The sequence below is a fragment of the Pleurodeles waltl genome, chromosome 3_1 (assembly GCF_031143425.1).
Source record: "Pleurodeles waltl isolate 20211129_DDA chromosome 3_1, aPleWal1.hap1.20221129, whole genome shotgun sequence".
NCBI lineage: Eukaryota > Metazoa > Chordata > Amphibia > Caudata > Salamandridae > Pleurodeles > Pleurodeles waltl.
The window spans coordinates 1,562,807,515-1,562,829,113 of record NC_090440.1 but is presented as its reverse complement, the minus strand read 5'-3'; the positions used below and the strand labels follow the sequence as shown (position 1 = coordinate 1,562,829,113).

The following is a 21,599-nucleotide window of genomic DNA, read 5'->3' as shown; positions in this document are numbered from 1 at the left end:
AAACAAAGGCATGTTATTTGTATAATATTTATTTTGGCCAGAGTTTGGCGCCCCTCCCCGGGATCACTTGAGGCCCCCCTAGGGGGCCCGCCCCCCAGTTTGAAGACCTCTGCTCTAGAGGGTCGAACAGGGAACAGTTGAAAACCACTAGTCCGCCAGCAGTACCTAACAGTACTGCACCCTTGGAGCCACATACAAGGCTTCCAGTGAGAGACACATTGCTGCGCTGCACTCAATAGCAATAAACACCCCCAAACGTTCTGAAAACCAAGCACAATCATGGAAAAATAGTCTTACTATAGCATATAAGTATCACAAATACCCAAGTATGTATAGATTCAAGGAAGAGCACTTATCTGGCTGCTGAGCAGCAGAGGAAGTGCTTTTTTTGACGAATGCTTTATATGGTGGACTCTGTGGTGGAACTGTTGAAAGTAAAATTCAAAGACTGGTGGGATTTGTAATGTTTTATTGTTGTTGGTTATAATGTTGTATTGGGGTGCTGAGCATTAACATGGAGAAGTTATTTCATAATCTAAGCTTCCATTGCTGACAGAATTAGCATTTAGACTCCTGATGGACTCGAGGCAGAATACTTTTTAGTTTGAGCATAGCAGCGCGCAAGCGCTACTTTTCCAATGTGTTGGTTTGTATCTAGGCTTTTTATCCCGCCCGCTGCACGCCCATCACTATCACACGTTCATGGGCTTGCCTTTCAAAAATCCTTTGTTTTCGTTGGTATCTGCTTTACATTTGTCCCTCCTTAGGGCAGTTTTGTTACCGCCTTGGCCATCGACCCTGTTGCACGCATAATTGCACTATTGCCGATAACTTTGACTGCAAGCGAACTTATTTTTCCTTTTGTCTCTATCCTTTGCGCTCACAGCGGCACTTTGAATCGGTTCGCTTATGTCAACTGTTTTACTTTTTATTTTCAGCTTGTGTTGCAAGAAGGTCCCAGTTAGAAATTTACAACGCTAATAGTTCTAACTCGTGCAAACGTGAGGCCTATTGTAAATGCTTATTTTATTCTACAGCTAGGTGCCCAGATCCCTTATGTATCTTGCAAGCTCCCAGAACAAGCCATTAGTGAATTGTTTGCTTTTCCCAGCCAATCCATGGCTATCAGCAGCCCTGTCCTGGTTCATGAAGTGGGACGGTTGACTTGTGATGAGGTAAGGCTTGGGGCGTTTCCACTCCTCCTTTCCCAATACTTTTAGAAAGAGTTAAGGGAAAATTAAAGTCAACGAAGTATCCTCTTCCAAACCAACAACAAGAAACTTCTATATTTAATTATGTGGCTTTCTCATTATTACTGAGAAATAGTTTCAGTGAACAGTTTTATGTATTGAAGGATTCCTGGCTACTTCACTGTATGAGATTCACAGACCCACACAATTGGAAAAACCTGGAGTGGGTGGTTGGCATTCCTCAGACTGACCTTGGCTTGTAGATGTGACCCCTACCAGTGCTGTCTTTGCTTGGCAGTCAACGTTGCTTGAAGGGCAAAAGGTTTGGATGGCAGTACTTCTAGAGCACTTTCATCTTATCTGTAAATGGTGAGGTGAATGTCTCGCCTGTATCTGCATAGATGCTGGCAGATGTAGGTGTTACGTAGAGCAAGAGCCCGCTGCATGTTTGCTTGAAAAAGAATGACAGTATCTGCCTCTCACAATATCATCATCAATGTCTGAGTAATTGCATGAAAAAGTAAACAATACTGCGAAAATAAGGCAAGTTTAAACTCAGTCCTTATAGATGATGCAAATTAAATGTAATGCTTACTGCCTTGTTTCCCTATAGTACCTCATATCAAATTTAGTAGGCCTGAGCAAAGGAAAGTGCAAGATCACTTGGTAGCTTCCACCCAGGAATCTACTTTGCGCCTCAGAGTCTGGTCCTCTTGACACATAGATCCACTGAATGGTGCAGCTGTATGGTAGTAGATGGGATAATAAGTACTGGTGCTCTTGTGGGCCTCCAATAGCTAATGTGTAGGGGTAAGCAGAGGGCTGGCCATTATTTCCTGGATTGTATCATTTAACAGTTGCTGTTCAGTGTACAGTCTCAAATGGCCTCCCAGTGAGGTAGTTTGGGTCAATGGATTGGTTCCTGAGTAAACTGGTAGCTATACTGACGTCTTTGCAGTCAGTACACTCACAGAGGGCTTGGTGAAATTTGGCGAATCAGGGTGCACAGACTAGTGATGTTGTTTGGGCATCAAACAGTAAACAGCTGTGAGTGCATGGTCTCTTCCACCAGGTTCATGAGGTTCAGTAGTTAGGGATATTCAGGGGCCTACCTGGCAGAATCAACAATATCAACATGATATTTAATAGGTGCAGAAGTTAAAGAAAGTACTTTATTCGAAACCATTTAGTATGTGGGCTCATGTTCACCTTCTCTCAGTGAGATGTGGAGCCCTCCACAGAGTGGAAAGTCTGTCTCTTATGATGGAGAGAGATTTCTCCTTCAGGCTCTTCCTGATAAGCATCAGGAACATAATACATTTGTACATCCTCTTGAGCCGCTCGTTTAGAGTTGGATCCGTGCCTGTGAACAGGCTGACTGATACCAATCATCTGACTGGCAATGCAGGCTGAGCAGAGACACCGGTGGCCTCTGACCTCCAGTTTGAAGTGATTAGAGTGCAGAGAGCCCAGTGTAAGCAAAATATGTATTTCTTTGGAGTTTCCTTTCTAGCAGCAGCACGAAATTATCCCCATATTTCTATAGAAATATATTCACATAATTCCCTTTCCTGGCAGGCCCTCTGAGAAGGACCTGCAAGACCCTACAGGAAATCTGTCATCTTTGCTGGCAATAACTTATGGCTAAGCACTAAAGAGAAAGGAAAGCTCAGATCAGTGGGTATAGTGCTTACCTTATGGAGCACCTCCACTTGGCTTTGCCCTTATGGTAGTATCACCCGACAGTGGCATTTAGGAGAAAGAACCCTATTCTCTTTTCCATGTATTTGTATGAACTAAGATTTGTTTATAATGACACATCCTACTCTGAGCTAATCCCACACCAGAGGCAACATTCAACGGGGGAACTTGACCAAGACACACTCCTGGTGGCCTCCATTGTGTTTTATTCCAAGGAATGTTCCCAGAGCACCACATGAGGCCTCAATAGCATGTCCAGGCCTAGAAGGTCCATCAGTGTAAGAAATGACCCACTGTTTTACCTCCACCTGTCTGAGGCCGAAAAAGTAATAGCAGCCTAGTCGATCAGTGAAGCACAGCGACTAGAACTGGTTGTGTGTCGTGAATTAGTGCCTTTTCTGGGGAAAGACAGGTAGCTGGGATATGCCGGGTCCTGGTAGACCACGTTTCTTCTCCCTGTCCCTGACCTGATTACTGGGGCAGGCGCATATGGTCAGCAGCTGGCCAGGCCCCATTTATCTCGATGAAACCCTTTCCTTGTAAGCAACAGCAGGTGGGAGTTCAAGCAAGGCCTGGCCCATCCTCGTGTATAGCACTTTGGACTACCAACTGCTACAACTTCTGCCTTTCTTGCAAGCTTCCTATGATTTGTGAAATGCCTTCTTGGGAAGCAAGGTATTATTCAAACATGTTGTAATAGGCACCACATCCTGTAGGAGCATGTACGCCATGATACTGAGCAGCAGTAGTAGAACGTATGAACGATGGCATGGGGGTCCCTCCTGCCAGGAACAAAGCTTCCTTAGCCAGCAATCTTGGCAAGAAAGAGCCTTAACAATTTTAAGATGCAATCTTAAATGTAATCCAGACATTTACGTGTGACTGCACTAGCGACCATAAATATATGAGATGGGTAATAGCTGTTTTCTCATTTGCTAAGAATGAAGCATCTGTTTACTTCTTTTATATCTTTAGAGTCCTTTAGGAGAAATCTGGTTTTAACATGTTAGTTCATTTGACTCCCCCATGTGATTGGAGTGTGATGCTGAAGGAACATTTGGTCATTTAATTCACATATTGAAGCACCACGGTGTCCTATAACTGACATGCGCTCCAACTATGTGAAATAAAAGCTTTTCAGTATTGGCAGACCATTTTTAGCATGTGATTCGAGTATCTACTGGGCTGTTAATGTTAATCACTTACACAAATTCACTTGATTCCTGCAAAAATGAATCACTTGTCATGGATACAAACTTATATGCAGATTAGTTTCTACTTGGCAGTCATTACACTGCACTTTAAATATCTGATTATAGTCGGTGGAGGTCACCAGACGTGCTTTAAGCTGGTGCAAGAAAATTGATTTGAAAAGTACACTATGTTGTGAGTAACACTGCCTGTTTTTATGACGTAAATGGATGATTGCTGCAGTTCTTGGTGGCGTGAACTTGAATTGTGTTGTTGTTTTACAATGGAGCTGTCTCATCTAATCTTATTTCCGCACTCCTTCCTGTGTCGTGAAATGGTGTTTAACAATGTGTTTAGCTTACCCTGTGTCCTCCCCTCTTACAGACTCCCCACCCAGATTGACATAAATACATCTGATATGGTTGCTTCCTGTAACTATTTGAAGGTCATACTGATTTTACATAAATCCCTCCTTTCTATGCTTCAAGTGGCATCCTCTGGCTCCATTGATTGCTGCTTACCAGGTCATTAGTGGGGATTTAAAGTATGGCAAAGTGCTATAAATCTGCAGCCCGGCCTTCAGGTAGGTGGGACAGCTTGTTGACTCTGGAGTCGCAGGTGTAATACAAACTGACAGGGGCATAGGTGGCACTAGACTGCGCAAGGGTCGTAGCATAACGATCCAGGACTTCTTTCTCCATTCCAACCATCTTTCTGCATCCATCCTTTCCTACTTACTCAATGTTGAGATTTAAAAAGAACAAAATAGTTTCAGTATACAACTAAACATTTTATATAGCCATTTGTTTTTTCCCCTCCAGTGATATTCACCATGTCTGATTGTACACCAGCCGTACGGAGCACTATTCATGATGCCCAAGTGTGAAAGTAATAGGCGGTGGCATGGTTAAGCAACTGATGTTTGCCAATACATGAGTAAAGTCTTAACACTGCAAACGTCTATAGCTGGCCTGTGTATATGTAGGAGAGCAGTCGTCAATATAAAATGGAGTTCTTATGACGTTACTCTTAGTGGTGAATATGTCATGCCACCTTTTTGTAGAGTTGGGTCCCAGGCACATTTGATCTTTCCAAAGTAAAATGCATGGTCTTGCCTCTGTGCAAGATTTGTTATACTTTATCGTTCACTCTTTTTGCCTTCCCTGTGCAGCCACTTCATGCTTCAGAGACCTGACGTTAAAACTGTTGGGACAAATACGGCTCGGATTCCAGTGACTAAACTTAACATGGATCCCAAGCCGCCTTGACCTTTTTCCGTGCACGTTTTTTGTTTTAAATTGCTTAATTTTTTTATGTCAATACATTTGTTACTTTCGCTACTAATTTCATTACAATAGCCCACTGCTACAATTGACATTACACGGGCTATGAAACAGGTAAGCACAAACAATAAAGCAAATTGTCAGTTCACAATAGACATTATACGTGATAAGTTATTCGTTTTTATCGGCCTTGCAGTCCCAGAGATGGTGGTTCTTCTCCAGTTCCCTGGATGATGTTGCCAGTTAGAGCATAACGATGCCATCCCCTGCCTGCCAGGCCTTCTCTGTTCTATCACAGGCTTTGCAGTCAGTCTTTATGTTGTCCTCGATAATATATTGAACTGAGCCTACCCACGTTTTCCTTGCACTTCATGATAACTGTCTAACGGTCTCTCTTGTGCCCCCTTAGTCCATGAGTGAGAGATGTCAAGTCTAATCCTAGCGAATACAAGGATTTTGTTTGTTTCAGGGATAAGACGTGTCTTGCACCATGACTGTACTGATGGTCTGCACTAAGAGCCCTTCAATAGAAGAGAATTTCACAAACTAAAAGCAGTGGCAGCTCTAAAAATGTTAAAATGGCTTTTCCCCTTCTGTCCCTTTTCGGATGCCCATTCCTCTCTTTTATTTAGACATTAGCAGTTAGTTTCTAGAACTCAGACCTGTTTAAAATAATGCCGCTTATTTCCCAAATATGAGTTGCCTTTTAAAACTTGAGAACAGTGCCAAATGTGTGCCCCTCAACGTACCAGGGTCACTGCCCTATTTCTCAAGTTACCAGTGTGAAAGTGCCAGTTTGTAGTTATCTGTATTTGCCCGCATAGCCGTCGGAAACGTCTGATATTGCTTTACCTCCTTTTCAGCTTTGACATGTTCGTTGCATGCATCTTTCATGGAAAGCAAATTGTATTTTGCTCTTAATGGGCTTTGGGGTTTCAATCTTGGAATACGTAATGAACTATTATACATCTGAAGTCAGTCGGCGAACGGCACAGTAGCACGTGGAGTGAGAACTGACAAACTATCTGAAAAATGGATACTAAAGGAATTAAAGCAACTTTTTTTTTTTTTTTCCGCGGTATTTTTTTCTGTGCTTTAGTGCAAGAGTTTTTTTTTTTTGGGGGGGGGGTGGTCTCTGTGTATATTCTAGCATCAGATATACTGGCTTTGCCAATGTGTTTGTTTTGTTTTGCCACTACACCACCTCAGATTGGACTCGCCCATATGCAAATCTGCCTTGATCCAGATCCATCCAATAAAAAAAATCCTGCCCTTACTGCCATGCTAGGTCCTCTCTGAACTGGAATGCAAGCAGCCCAAGACTGGTTTTGGCCTAATTGGGTTTCTTCAGTCCGGTGTAGCTTGTGGCACAGTGAGCATGGAACCCAGGTCTGAACCTTTGGCCACTTACGACGTCACATTAAACACACAGTAAGTAATGAGAGGAAACACTTGCAAATAGTCTAACCACTGGCAAATGTTTTTCACTCACTGTGCCCCTCTAGACAAAGGCCTTCCTTATGCAAATCACTACTGACCCTGCTCTTCATGGGAACAGTCCATCCTGAACCGCCAGAAGGCAAAACAAGCAACACAGACGGGTTTCCGCATAGTTAAGCATTTTTCAGCCGAGTTCAGCTTGGATCTAGTGCCACAGTGAGGATTGAACCCACCAATGTGCATACCCTCGGCCACTTAAGGCATTAGAGCAAACGCACAAAAAGTGATGAGAGGAATGCTTGCAAATAGACTCATCACTGGCAGTCACTTGAGGTAACATTCCAAACCATGGTTCTGATTGATACATCTGCCTGTGGAATCCTCACCTTTTGAATTTTCCCCACTGTGCCAGCATTCCACGGAAACCTTACTTCATAGCTCTCCACGTCAACGAGGATTCTGTAATGCCACAGCTTTGTATGCAACTCAGTCTGATGTCATTGGAGCCATAAGGAGCCCTCATTGGCATGCTGATGTCTGTTCCATTTTTTCAGCGCCTTCAATGCATAATAGCTTTCTAGTTTACATTGTATACTTTCTCTGATAGTTTTCCCCAAGAGTTGCAACTTTGTTGCTGAAAGAAAAATGTCTCCTCCAAGGATAGTCTGGATTTAAGCCATGTAGGGAATGTGAAGGTCAGATGTCCATTACTGACCTGCATGACTATTACCTTGAGTGTTCGAGTTTGAATGTAGAGACCTGTTTGTCATATCAAAAAATGAACCCAAAGGCATTAAAGGAACGGAAGGCGAAGCTGTTTACGGGCAAGGCAAAACAAGAAAAAAGAGGTTGTTGGAAGTCTGAGGTCGCCAATGCCCTGCTCTTCAAAGTCATTGAAGCAAAAACACAAGAAGAAACAGCATCATTCCTCTTGACGCTGGTCATTGAGGGGATAATTCTCTGAAGTTGGGGTCTCCAAAGTGTCAGAGTGGAAAGATATGAGGTGTCTCCTTCTCCATCTCTGATGCCTGCTCCGAAGTTGTCTGTGAGTCCGGCTCTAACTTCGCCTGGATGTCCTGATCCGGAGTGTGAAACTGACCTTTCCTACAACACCTAGTCCTCCAACACAGGAGCAGAGTTATTCAGCATTTCCAGCTTCAGGGACAAATCCCTTGAGTTTTCTAAATGCTGTGTACGGCACCTTTGCAAGGGCATTGACTCCATCTGGAATGCCTGCAGGCCCCATGGTTCCGCTGTCATATTCGCTGCGTGTACTAGCAAGGTCCCTTTGTGCCTTTTGTACATATGCTTCAGTTGTCCTGGCCTCATCCAGTGCTGAGGCGATCAATTCAGCCAACCGAACAAGGTTCGTAGGCACAGGCTAGATCCTCTCTGGCATCTGTTGTAGTAGCTGCAATGTCGTGTCATTGGACTTCAGCACCCTCTGCTCCTTCAACCTAGGGTTCTAAACCATAAGCACCATTGTTGGAATTGCGGGAACATTTACTGACATAACCAGTGCCGTTACAGACGTCACCGATGCAGATGATGAAGTCAAGGCAGAGATCTAGAAGAGCGGCTCTGAGACTTTTAGAGAAGGAACAGTATGCCTTGGATACAGGCGATCTTGAAGATGGGGAGATAATTCTCCTGGAGCCTGATTTTGAGGGGTTGGACATAGAAAGTGGGCTGGACACTTCTACTGAATGGGAGCTGTTCTCTCCAAAGGGTATCCCTCGACTGAAGTCGTGTCTTATCACTCTGTTATAAATAAGAAAGCTGATATGTCGGATTTGCCTCTATCCACGACTGAACTTAAGTCAAATGTTTTAATAGAGGTATTGCATTCATCCTCCTCTTCTTCTTCTGAACCATAATTGCCTTTTAATGACGCATCGACTGAGCCAATCCTGGAGATCTGGCAGAAACCCATGACTTCTGCTGCTGTGTCTTGGCCTATTGCAACAGGGTACAAGCCAGCTCCAGTAGACCCATTGTTTTTAATTTCACATCCCATGCCTGGGAGTTTAGTCATTCAGGCCTTGTGCTCTTATAGTTTGACTCGTGGATCGTTTCCTACTTCCCCTGCTGATAGTCAAAAAGAATGGAACAGTCAGTAAAGAAGGTGTTTTCTTCATGTAGTATGGCCTTTAAATCTACTAATGCCACATGTTTGTTAGGTTGTTGCCTACATGCTCTGATGGACTCACCTTAAGCGGTAGTTTCAAAGTTGCCGAAAGATGTCCAAGGCCATTTTGCTGGACCCTTGAACAGTAGTCATGCTGCAGCACACTAGGTCATACAGTCGGGTCTGGACACTGTTGACTCTTTGGCAAGTGCAATGGGGACCGCAGTTGCTTCTGGGGGGCATGCTTGGTTAAGGGTCTCTGCTTTTTCTCCTGATGTACAAACAACCTTGTTAGACCTTCCATTTGATGGGTTGCACTTATTTGGTGCTGAAGCCGACTGCTTTGGAAAGGTTGGAAGAGTAAAGCAACGGCAAGATCTACAAATGCAACCCAAGGATTATAGACAGTTTTGAAAGTTTTGAAAATTCCGAAGTTCTTTTCCTTTTGAGGAAGACAGTAATATCAGCAACATCAGCAATCGAATCCACTCTATCGAGACTACAGAGGACATAGCCGTGGACTGCAGCGTGGAGTCGCCCTTCAGCCTTTCTTCTGCTCTTCCGCTACAGCCAATGTCTCAGGAAAGCAGCCCTAGTTCCACCATCTTGGAGCATGCTTTGGCCATGGGAGGAGGGTTGATTCATTGTCCACAACAGTGGAGGTCCATAACATCGGACCTTTAGGTACTGAGTGTTGTGGAAAATGGGTATGCCCTAAACTTCCAGAAGTTTTCCCCCTCCTTTTCATCCCCAACAAAGTTTTTATTCAGAGGAACATCTTCTGTTAGTTCAACAGGCGGTCCAAACCCTACTTTTAAAGGTCACATTGGAGTTTGTTTCAGACCAGGAATGAGATCAGGGATGCTACTTAAAATATTTCCTGAATCCCAAAGAGAATGGACATTTACGTCCGACCCTAGACCTCAGAGTTCAGCGCACCCTGTTCATAGGGCCAGTACTGAGCAATACAGTTAATCATGCTTAACCTGCTCTCTAGAGGATTCAAGACGTTCAGGCTATGATTTGGAGGTTTCAGGATGGAGCGATGGTTTCAGTCCTGAAGGTATTATGCATGCTTGCATTCTGTTCGTCACCGAGGCATGCTGGGACATGAGGGCCCTTCTCCAGTGACTCCACAGGCAGTGGTTTCAACACAGCGTAGATCTCAGAGAGTCAGTCAGATTCTCCAGAGACACTGCAACGGATCTTTGGTGGGGTGTGGATGGCAATCTATCACAAAGGAAGACGTTTTGTCCTCCACCTCCGGTGGCCGCTGTGATAAGATGCCTCCACTCTAGGGTGGGGAACACATATGGTGGACCTGGAGATCGAGGGAATTGGGTCTCCATAGGAACAATTGATTCACATAAATCTGTTGGAATTGTGGGCGATATTACTGGCCCTCAAGGCTTTCCGTCCTTCCATTCGTGGCAGGTCTTGACAGACAATGCTACAGCAAAGTGGTATATAAACAAACCGGAAGGTGTAGGGTCATATCTTCTCTGTGACTTTAGGCCTGGGCTCAGGACCATCAGATTTGCATTATAGCAAATCACTTGGCCAGGGTTCTGAACGTACGTGCTGACAGTCTCAGCCGGCATTTTTATGCCGATCATGAGTTGCATCTTCACCTGAAGGTGGTGCTTCATATCTTCTGACCATGGTGAACCCTCAGATAGACCTGTTTGCCACTCAAGAGAATGCACACTGCTTGTCATTCTGCAGCCTCCAGTATCCGATGCATGGAGCATTGGGGGGGATGCGTATCAGTTGTAATGGGGCTCCCAACTGCTTAATGTCCCTCACCCCCCACCTCCGATTCCTCATTCTGAGGAAGATTTGCCGAGACCCGACTCCAGTCATATTAATAGCCCTGGATTGGCCACAAAGGGTGTGGTACACAGAACTTCTTTACCTCTCTCTGTGCTCTTTGCTCCATCTCCCTCGCTCAAGGCATCTTCTTGCAGTCGCAGGGGCAGGTTCTGTACCCGCACCTCCAGAGGCTTCACCTACATGCCTGGAGTTTGAACGGAGTAACCGGAGTTCTTTTTCCCTCTACCCTGACGTGGTGGATGTTATTTTATTGGCCAGGTGATACTGCACCGAGTCAGTGTATGCTGGGAGATGGGATTACATTTATTAAGTGGTACAAAGCCCATTTATCTGACATTTTTTAAGTTTTGCGTTTTTCCCTGGCGCAGCAAGGTTTTACAGTTGCGACAGTTGAGGGATATTTGTCTGCCCTTTCAGCTTTCCTTTGTTTATCCAACCAACCTTCCCTAGGTAAGTCCCCCATAGCACTAAGGTTTAATTTCCACCCTCTCTGTTTATTATGCCTCAGTGGGATCTTAATGTGGTACTCACTTACCTTATGGGTACGCCGTTTGAACTCTTACATAGTTATCATTTAAGGTTCCTTACATTCAAACAGTTTTTTTTTTTTTTGTTGCTGTAACATCAGCTAGGCATTTAAGTGAATTGCAGGCAGTAAGTTTGATGGCACCCTTCGCGACTTTTTATGCATATTAGTTGGTATTGAGAACCAGGGCTGCTTTCCTGCCAAAGGTGGTTATTCTGTTCTACCTGGTCCAGGGTATCACCGTTCCTACTTTCTATTCTCCTCCCCATCCATCTAAGGAAGAAGGAAGGCTTCATCTCTTGGACCCTAAATGGGTTGTGAGCTTCTATATTGACAGGACATGTGAACTCTGCCTGGACGATCAATTGTTTGTCGGCTACATAGGAACGATGAAAGGCAAGGCTGGGTGTGTTAAAGAGGACTTTGTCCAAGTGGATCATCCTCTGCATAACGATCTGCTGCACCATGGCGAACAAAGAGCCTCTTGAAGGTATTAGAGCTCATTCCACTAGAACTAAATCTTCCACTTCTGCATTAGCTAGAGGTGTATCAGTAGTTGACATTTGTAAAGTGTCAACTTGGGCCTCCCTCCACACCTTTGTGAAGCACTATTGCTGAGACTCCGAGGTGAGGAGGGATGGTCACTTTGCCTGTTCTGTTTTCCAAGATTTTTTTGGTATAAGCAGACTGGCACCAACCTCTGGGTGTGGGGCTGCTTGGAGATTCTATTCAAGAGGTGAGAAATCCACAGGTAGATGTATCCATCAGAAGAATAAGTTACTTACCTTCGGTAATGATTTTTCTGGTGGATACAGTATCTACCTGTGGATTCTTCACTGACCTACCCGCCTCCCTGTTGCTTATCTGTATATACCAAAAATAAATCTATTTGTATTTGGTGTATGTATTTGTTTTTTCATATACATAATGTGCATATATGTAAAGTTTGAACAGGATATGGTTTTTGTGATGTTGGTTCCACCTGTTAGCCGCGAAAGCACGGAAATAAAAGTGGATGGAAACTGATGTCAGCACACCGACAAGGGCTTCTTGTGGCTCAGATGATGTCAGACGGAGTTGCGTGCGGAACCGGAGTCGTCGACGTGGAGAGCTATGCTGGCACATTGTGGAAGCTCAAAAGGTGAGGAATCCACAGGTAGATTCTGTATTCGCCAGAAAAAAAAGCGTTGCTGAAGGTAAGTAAAATCTTCTTTTAAGCTACTCTGTTCATTGTAGGTTATTTTTTATGTTTAATTGACTCTTTTTTTAAAGATAAATACATTTTGGCAAATTTAACTTTGGATAGGTTGCCTGCTAATAGGCACTACTATTTAAGTGGTTATGGCTACAATTGCGATTGTTATGGTGTAGAATCTGGATTACAGCAGAACCCTGACCAGATCATTTAGACCATCTGTAGCACCCCAAGCACCAAGATTCATAACTCTGATCCACTTCAAGCCAATGCCTTGTGCTCCGAATTAAATGTAGCAGTTTCACTCCTAATCCAGATTGAAGTTTTTGTTCTTGTTTGACTGACACTTTCGTGTTAGTGTGGTGTAGAATAGTAATTTGTTGGGTCTATATGAAGGGATTAATGTTGTCCTCTTATATTGCCTCTCTTGTTCTGGTCATTGTGGTGTGCATGTGAATGCAGTGAATGTGTTGAGTGTTTTGTAAGTATCACTTGGTAGGGTCAGTTAGACAGGAGGGGTGAGTACTGAAATTACCAGTGCTTCCTAGTTGGACAACTTATAAGTCTACTGTACACAATAAGGTGTTAAGAGTAACTGGATTAAAGCCTATATTGAAGTTGCTCAGCTCTGTGTGAACTCCTTTAAATTAGTGTATTATATAAATTATATAAACAGCTCATGGAACTATGAAGACAGAATGAAGTGAATTTCTGGAACTCATGGTGACTTAAGACATAGAATGACCATGATATTAAATAATATACAATATGCAAATAAATGTACATATTTTGTTTTCCCTGCGTCCACCGTGCATGTGGTATGATGTACTTATAGAGCACCAGAAAATTGTATTGACGGCTGGATAAGTGAGGGTCCAGTTCGTGTGACAGAGAGCCATGCTGACATTTTTCCTTTTACTTTTCTGAACGAGCACTCCTTTGAATTCTGCCATCTCTACCTGATAAGTTGTTTGTTTATGATTCTGAATGGGAAGCTTTCTTACAGTAACCTTGACTGTGGGGGATCTTTCTAGCATAGGAGTTTGTGGGAGAGACTTTTCTCCTCCATCTCGCTGTTTGTAAAGCAGGTTACCAACTAAGGCTTCGGGTTAATTGAAAGCAACATAACTAAATTATCATTAAAAGTGAAACAATGGGATCTTAGTATTAGAATACTTTGGGTTCTCATCTTAGTGCCATGCCTTCTGACATCCACCTTGATCATGGAGTCTACAGCCTTGATTATCTGGTGGAATGTGCACAAACCCAATTGAGCACCCCATACTAATGGGTTATGAACAGGAAAGGTGATGTTTGCACTATAAGAGATACATTTGAGACAAATATCCAATTTCATTAAGTAATAATATCAAGTGATATGTACAATAGAAATAATTATCTGGTAGACTGTAGATATTATGATTGAATTTGTTTAATCTCTTTCTTATAGTATCAAAAGATCACAGCTAACATACGGCTCACCCTGTCATGGAGCAGGCGTCTGCCTTTTTCATGGCTGCAAAAATTTGTGTTGGACCCTTAGTGAGGAAAATATGGAAAATTAAGTGGACAACATATACACATTGTTTTACTAGATTGTGGAAGGCCGGGCTCTTCAGGTTGCAAGCCACGGTGTGATCCCAGTTGAACTGTCTTGTACTGTCAAAGGCACAGCAACCTGCGAGGCACTGCAAATGTGAAACCTTGTTCTAGTACATAGAATACAATCCCACTGCCTGTGACACAGTACTCCAAAATGCATTTCAATGCACTATTCTGTTCACCATTTCTAGGACTTATTGTGGACAGTAACATTTATTAAAAGCTTGATCAATGGCTCTAAGCAACCTGCATGAAGTATATTCAAACTAATTTAGGGAACATAAAATGTACATTTATTTCAGTGTTTTGTATGTTGCCTACATGTCACTTTTGAGTTGCCTTACAGCACTATGGATAAGCTGTACAAAAGAATGGTTGGTAGAGTAAGAAGCATTTATGCTACCTGAAAATGTCTTGTGATAAGGGCAGTTATGAGGCTAACAACTAGAAAAGTGCCGAAACAGTTTAACAACCATTGGGTTAATATTAAAAATAGAGGTTGTTAGTTGAGAGGGTGTGGAGTGGGGCATGGATAGTAAGCAAATACATTTTGTGTGCGTCAAAGCAGGAATCTAGCCATTTGTCATCCTTGCTGTTTGAGTTGGCCTCGTTTTCAGTTGTATAATTGTTTGAATAGCGTGGCTTCCAGCAGTTTAATGAAGATTAGATAGTTTTGGATTAGATAGTTTTACTGCACTAGGTGCTGGCAGAAAAGCAGTCCATACCTTTGAGAATTGCACTGCCGGGATCTGCTTCAGTGGTTTAGTCTTCTGAAGGTTGGAAGATAGACTATGCAAGCACAAAGAGATCCTCGTCTCCTCATCAGTGTAAATAAATCATCTTAAGTTAGGCCCAAATGTGTAAAGCGCACTTCACATTTCAAGGAAGCTTTAGCAGCATGTGTTGAGATTTGTTTAGTTCATGGAATAATGTCAAAGGTCCATAAATGAGATGGTGTACTCACTAGGTTTGTGGGATTTTCTGAATTATTTTAGGGTGTTAACTTTTATGTTTTAAAATTGAAAAATAGAGGATTCCCATCTTAAAATACAAATTAGGTACAATTAGTAATGTGAAAAATATTCGCTGCCAGAGTCAGTAAGATACAAATTTAAACATTACGTTGAAAGAGGTTGCTTTTCATTCCTAGACGCGTCATCCCATGTACTATTGCTATTTTTTGTGAAGCCAACACAATTTCAGGAACTTGGCCGCTTGAGAGAAATGGCCTTTTCCATTGCAGTCAGTGGTGCTGGAACAATTTTCAGAGTGGCGGTCCTGCCATCAATGTTCTATCACTGAGGTCATTGAGATTGTGTAAAATCCAAGAATCTCACAAACAGGTGTGGCAAATGAGCCACCCCCATTCAGCAGTCAGGTGGTGCACACTGCCACAAATATATTACGCCTGGTGTGGTATTGCAGTGTGATGTACAGACAGACATCTACCATTTGAATGGCCACTAAATTTGCACAGACATGTATGTAGTTGGTGCACAGTGTGCGGGAGATGTGTTTCAGCGAATATTTATCATTTATGCATCACCAAGCTAAGTACCTTGAATTGTTTTGATCCTATGAAAATCATTGTTTCCATCACAGTTCAGAATTGCAAGAAAAATGTGCTTCATCTGTGCTTTCTGAACTGCTGATATATTTTGAAATATTTGTCCAGACTATTTACAGGTATTTAAATTTTTGTGTTGGGGGGGGAAACAAATTGAAATCCTACCACTTTCTTTTCACACGTCTTGTACACTAGCAAGATTGTCATCTAGTTTACTTTACAAAATTGTCTAGCTTTGCAGTCAGAGAAAAAAATCAGTCTCCGTTTTAAAAGAATAAGCAGCAGTTTGTCAGATGACCTAGTCTGACATTTGACCTCTGTCTTTGAAGGCACATCAAGCGTGACAAGATAAACACAAACTTTAAAAGCATCTTTCCTGCTTATTTATCTTCTGAACTCCAGCATTGTTATTTTAGGGAGGTTGCAAAGTTTGGAAAGTACCATGCTGCTTTACACAACCAGCTAGTCCTAATATACCATGTACACAGACACATAGTGCCTTATAAGATGGCATTTGCTTCAACCTTGAGGTAGGCATTTCTTAATAGCGGTATGCATGCTTTACATTTGAGAAGTATTGACCATTTAAGACAAGCATTGGCAATACCAATAGGTTGGGCTCTGGAGGAATGAAGCATGGTAATGGGAAGCATTATAAGTAAATAGCAGAGTATAGGCTTGTTATTCCTCTGGTCGGCATCGAAGGAGGTTTGATTGGGGATCTCCAAAGCAAGAGTCTAAATTCTGAGACACTGGTGCGGTAAGGGTGCACATGCAACGCTTTTCTTTTAGAAAAGTTTCCTGAAGAATTTTAGTAAAGGGAGAATTATTATCCACTCGCGCAATTGCAGCTTCAAGATTCGCAGACAAGTACAGTTCTCTTGGGAGTGTGGAGAAGAAGATCCGAGTTTGGCAGCCTCTGGTGGGGCCAGTGAGGGCCCTGTGCAGGGTCACACATCCCACAACAGACGACCCTGGGTGGAAGCACTAAGAGAACTACTGAGAGCATTCCTGGTTGCAGTCTATTTCGATCCTCCTAGGACTCCCAGGACTGCCCAGGACCGGAATTCATAGAGGACGTCAGCCTAAGGCAAGTGCACAGCATTCTGCAAGCAGGGTCAAGGTGTTTGGGCTCCATTAATTGAAGCTAGGCTTCAGGCAACCTGTCTTTGACGGAAGCGGCTGGCGTTAGGCCAGTGCGGCTTGTCTGGACCGTGTTGCTGTGCTTCTCCTGCTCCCCTTGTCTCTCCTGCTCAATCCAACTTAACGGGTCTCTACTATTCCCTCTCTTTCACCACAAGCTGCAAGTCTTCAAGTGGAGTACTGACACCCCTCAAAAGGGCTACAAGCATTTCTAAGAACTTATTACACTGAGTCACATCTCCCTTTGACCCGAGCTTTGCCAGATAAGGGAGGACTTCTGGAGTCTGCTTTAACATGAGGTCTGGTAAAGTAAGGAATGAGCACCCAAACCCTCAAAAAGGCAAGAAATGCCGCCGCAGTAATGCTATTTTGCATTTTCCATCGACCCCTGAAAAGTGGACTTATCCTCTTTCACTTACCGCAATTACAGCGGCCACTTCTCCACTGGCTGCCGATCCGTCCAACCCAGTCACTTTGAAGTCTCAACTCTCCGTTGTTCACATGCCTCATCCATGGCCCTCAAAACTTTGTGAATCTTCGCTTCTGGATTATTTCAAGAAAAAACCTAGGCAGGAACCTCTGGCAAACGCTGCGGATAATGCGCTGATGCCAGGCTGGGGCGTCTCTTCAGAATCTGCAGTCATTGATGCCTTACCTATGGCATGTGGTTATTCTACTTCATTGTCCTGCTTTATCCGCCTTCTTTCAGTCAGGATCTCAGGATGAAGTATGCCATTCGCCACCCGATGAGGGCCAGCCAGCTTTGTCCTTGTCAAAACACTTTCTTTCGCCAATTATTATTTCCAGCGATCATTCTTTCAACGTTGGGGAGTGGGAGTCCTCCTTGGTAGCCTCTCCAGCTGTCCTCCCTCGGCAGGAAGGGCTGGCTGTGAGTTGTCACGTTCCTCCACAGGACTGCAGTATTTCTACGTCATCTAGTCCACCGGCAGCCCAATGGATTCGTAGTTCAACTGGCAGTATTCATCCAATGTTACCAATCAGGTCCTTTAGCCGGGCAGGTGACCCTAGCTCTCAAATGGAGCCTATCAAGGGCGAATTTAAGGACCAATCGCTCCTTGATCTTTCCTGTCTTCAACACGATTCTTCGGGAGCGGCTGGTAGGGCACCCAACCCTGTTCCCTCCTCTTTGGTCGCAGCAACTGACTGTTTGGCCGCAGCTTTTGCTAACCATTCAATCCGCTGTATTGGCCTTGAACTATCATTCCGATAAGTTGGACATCCAAGTTAATTTGCTGAATACACTGGCCTCTTACGTAGCTGGTATTGATAAAAAAAAAAATAGAAAATCTTAACCAGCTTATTTCCAGATCTCAGGTTAGCTTCAATCTTGCGCAACCAACATGCTGCTGCTCTCCAATTATTGAAAGTCTTTCATCATTGCCCACCTTTTTAAGTTCGGTTCTATGCGAAATTAAGAGGCTGTCTCCAGCGTCTGTGCCCGTGGTGCCTCAGCCACATTCAAGCACCCATTCTGACTTGGCTCAGGATCCTATCAAATCAAAACCATTGGACGACTATTTCCTTCCAGTCAAAAATGCAACCTCTATCAATTTTTCTTGGCTAGCTGCTACTGGAACTTTGGAGCATATTACTTTGGCCAATTGTGCTCCCAAGATCTCTCCCTTACCTAAACCTGAGTCTATGGTACCTGTCATCACCCATCCCCCCTGCATTCTTGCTCAACCAGCTTCAACACATCATACGCCCCTAGGAGTTGATCTTGGGGCTCAACATTCGCTGAGCAAGAGGGGGAAAAAAAAAAAGACTCTGCAATCATCAGAATTAAAAGGCGGAGCCAGTCCCCTCAAGGATTCCTAACTAAGGCTCAACCGTTGGCCAGTCTTGAGGCACCGCAACCCTTGCAGCCGCAGGTAGTCCCCACGGTGTCACAATTGCCCTGTTCTCCGTTTAACCCCATTGGTTGGTCCTCCTCCCTCGATTGAGCTTGTTAAAGATCCTTCGGCTGCTATCACAGTGTGGGGAACTGAACCCCCCTTCAAGGACCCTTTGACTTTTGTTGAAGAAGGCAACTTAGGTAATGTATTGGATACAGTAGCCTCACTTAGGGGAGGTGGAATGCCTGCCTGCTCCATGGCCACATTGTCTGAACCCAAAACTGTCTATGGAAATACCCATGGTAAGGCCCTGGACCCTGGTCCTCCTAATTCTCTTAAGTTGCCTTTTGATAACATAAGATGCCTTCCTGCAATCCTGTCATCAAACCTTCAGTCAGTTTGTGCGGACATGACTGCCCTGGTGGGCCCTGTAGGCTCACATATTGTAACGGATCAGTTACAGCCCTTATACCTCCTGCATCCCCTAACGGCCTCTTTGGGGGTATAACCTCAAAACTTGTGTTTATTACTGAATATCGTTCAAGGGGGCCACATGACATTTTGAATAGGCGGAACATTTTGAGGCTCTTCAATGCTATTTCGGATCTTAATAACATTTTCAAACTTTTTCTTGCAAAATCAAAGAAGAAGGAGAAAAGACGTCACCGAAGTCACATCGGCGTCATCGGGGCTCCCGGCGCCGTCGAGAATCTCGGTGCCGGTCGAGCAGAGAGAGGTCTTGATCGAGGTCACCTTCGACTCGACGTCGGAAGACTTGGGAAGTTAGTCCCACTGTCTCTCCCCAGCCGACGACGCTGTTACCTTCTCCAACTTCGCCCATGTCATCAGTTAATCCTCCTTCAGTGTTCGAGGTTCCACAGCCTCAGGTGTTTTCTCCGTCTATGCAGACGTCGAGACCGGTGTCGATGTCTCCTTCGAACCAGGCACCTCAGTACCCGGCTTTCCCGGCCCCTGGAGCTGATAGTACCGCATTCTTGAATGCAATGTTCTCCATCTTCCAACAGATGGCTCCAGGTGGTGGACCGGCTGGTCCTTCAGGCCCTTTGGCCTTTAACATGGGTGCTCCAGCTCCTCTTCGACTGGCACCCTTTATGCCCTTTCTTCCCCTGGGAAACGTGGGCTCGGCGCCGATATCGGCTCCTGTGGCTTCGGCTCCTGTGGCTTCGGCTCCTGTGGCTTCGGCCCCTGCGGCTTCGGCTCCCGCGGCTTCGGCGTCTCAGCCAGCGACGCCGACTCGACCTCCTCTGACTCCGGAACAGTCTTCGCTTCGTCCTGGCTCCACGTTCGGCGCCGAAGAAAACCATGGTGCCTTTAGAACCGGCGTCTGACGAATCCGAAGATCGGCGTCAGGCTTCGATGTCCGCTGACGCCATGTCGACGCTGAGGATAGAGGAGAGACTGCATTGGAGGAGGCTTGCTCTTCGCCTCCTTGAAGAACAGGAATACCGGAGACAAGCTTTGGAGGAAGGGGAGATTGAGGACTCTCGTGAGGGTCTCCATGGCTTGGACACTGCTAGTGGCCTGGACACCTCTCCTGAATGGGACTTGTCATCACCTGGGGAGTACACAGAGGAGGAAGCCTCTTTTCATTCAGTCATTAGAAAGGCGGCTGACTTTCTGGACCTCCCTTTGCCAGTCACTGAGACCAAGCCTAATATCTTGACGGAAGTGTAGCATCCTGCCTCTACATCTGCAGAGCCACTTTTGCCTTTCAATGAGGCACTACTGGACCCCATTATGGAAGTCTGGAAGAAGCCGGTGTCTTCTTCGGCCGTGAATAGATCTGTGGCTCGGAGGTATCGGGTGGTACCGGCTAATCCAGGCTTTCTTTACAGGCATTCAACACCTGAAAGCCTGGTGGTTCAGGCTTCGTGCTCAGCTCGATCTGCTCCTGGGTCCTTTCCAGCTATTCCCTCGGATAGAGACTCTAAAAAGATGGACATGTCGTCGAAGAAGGTCCTCTCCTCATGTTGCATGGCTTTGAAGTCCACCAATGCTACATGCATCTTAGGGAGATACATTTACGCCATGATGGACAAGATTAAATCGACGCACACAGAGGTTCCTCAAGAATTATTGACCCTGGTCTCTGATGCTCAGGCAGCAGCAACCCAGGTTATTCAATCTGGGTTGGATACATCTGACTAGGTTGCTAGAGCAATGGGCACTGCTGTGGCTACGAGGAGGCAGGCCTGGCTTCGTAGCTCTGGTTTTTCCTCTGATGTGCAATCGACCCTCTTGGACCTTCCTTTTGATGGTGACAAGCTTTTCGGCGCCAAGGCGGATTCGGCATTAGAAAGGTTCAAGGAGAGTAGGGCCACTGCCAAGTCGTTGGGCTTGCAAGCCACTTCTGCTTCCTCCAGATTTTTTAGGAGGTTTCAAGGATTTGGTCGTGGTTCCTCCTCCTCCTTTCGAGGAAAATTCCAGCAACCCACCTCTGCTCTCTCCTATAGATCTTTCAGAGGGAGGGGTAGGGTCCATACCAGGGGAGCCACTCAGCAGCACTCTGCCTCTTCCTCATCCTCTGGAGGGGTGCAGCATGGGAAGCAGCTTTAGGCTTCCGCCAATTGCTTCTCACTCCACTCCTGTAGGGGGGAGGTTACTGAATTTTCGCCACAAGTGGGAGGTCATAACATCAGACTCCTGGGTTACCAGCATTGTGAGAAAAGGCTATACCCTACCCTTTCTGGAGTTTCCGCCCCCCACCCCGCCCCGTCCTTCCTATTGTTCAGAAGAACACCTCCTGTTGCTAGAACAGGAGGTTCAAGTCCTCCTTTCAAAGGGCGTGGTGGAGTTGGTTCCAGAGCAGGAAAGGGGTCAGGGTTGTTACTCGAGATACTTCCTGATTCCCAAGAAGGATGGTCGGTTGAGGCCAATCCTGGACCTGAGGATCTTGAATTGGTTTCTCAAACAGGAAAAGTTC

General features: G+C 44.8%; 1 protein-coding gene across 1 annotated transcript in view; it reads left to right on the top strand.

Moving 5' to 3' along the window:
- The window catches only part of GPD2 (glycerol-3-phosphate dehydrogenase 2), a 1,016,859-nt gene that overhangs the window by 116,441 nt on the left and 878,819 nt on the right, over positions 1-21,599 (top strand). The gene's annotated exons all lie outside the window — the stretch shown is intronic.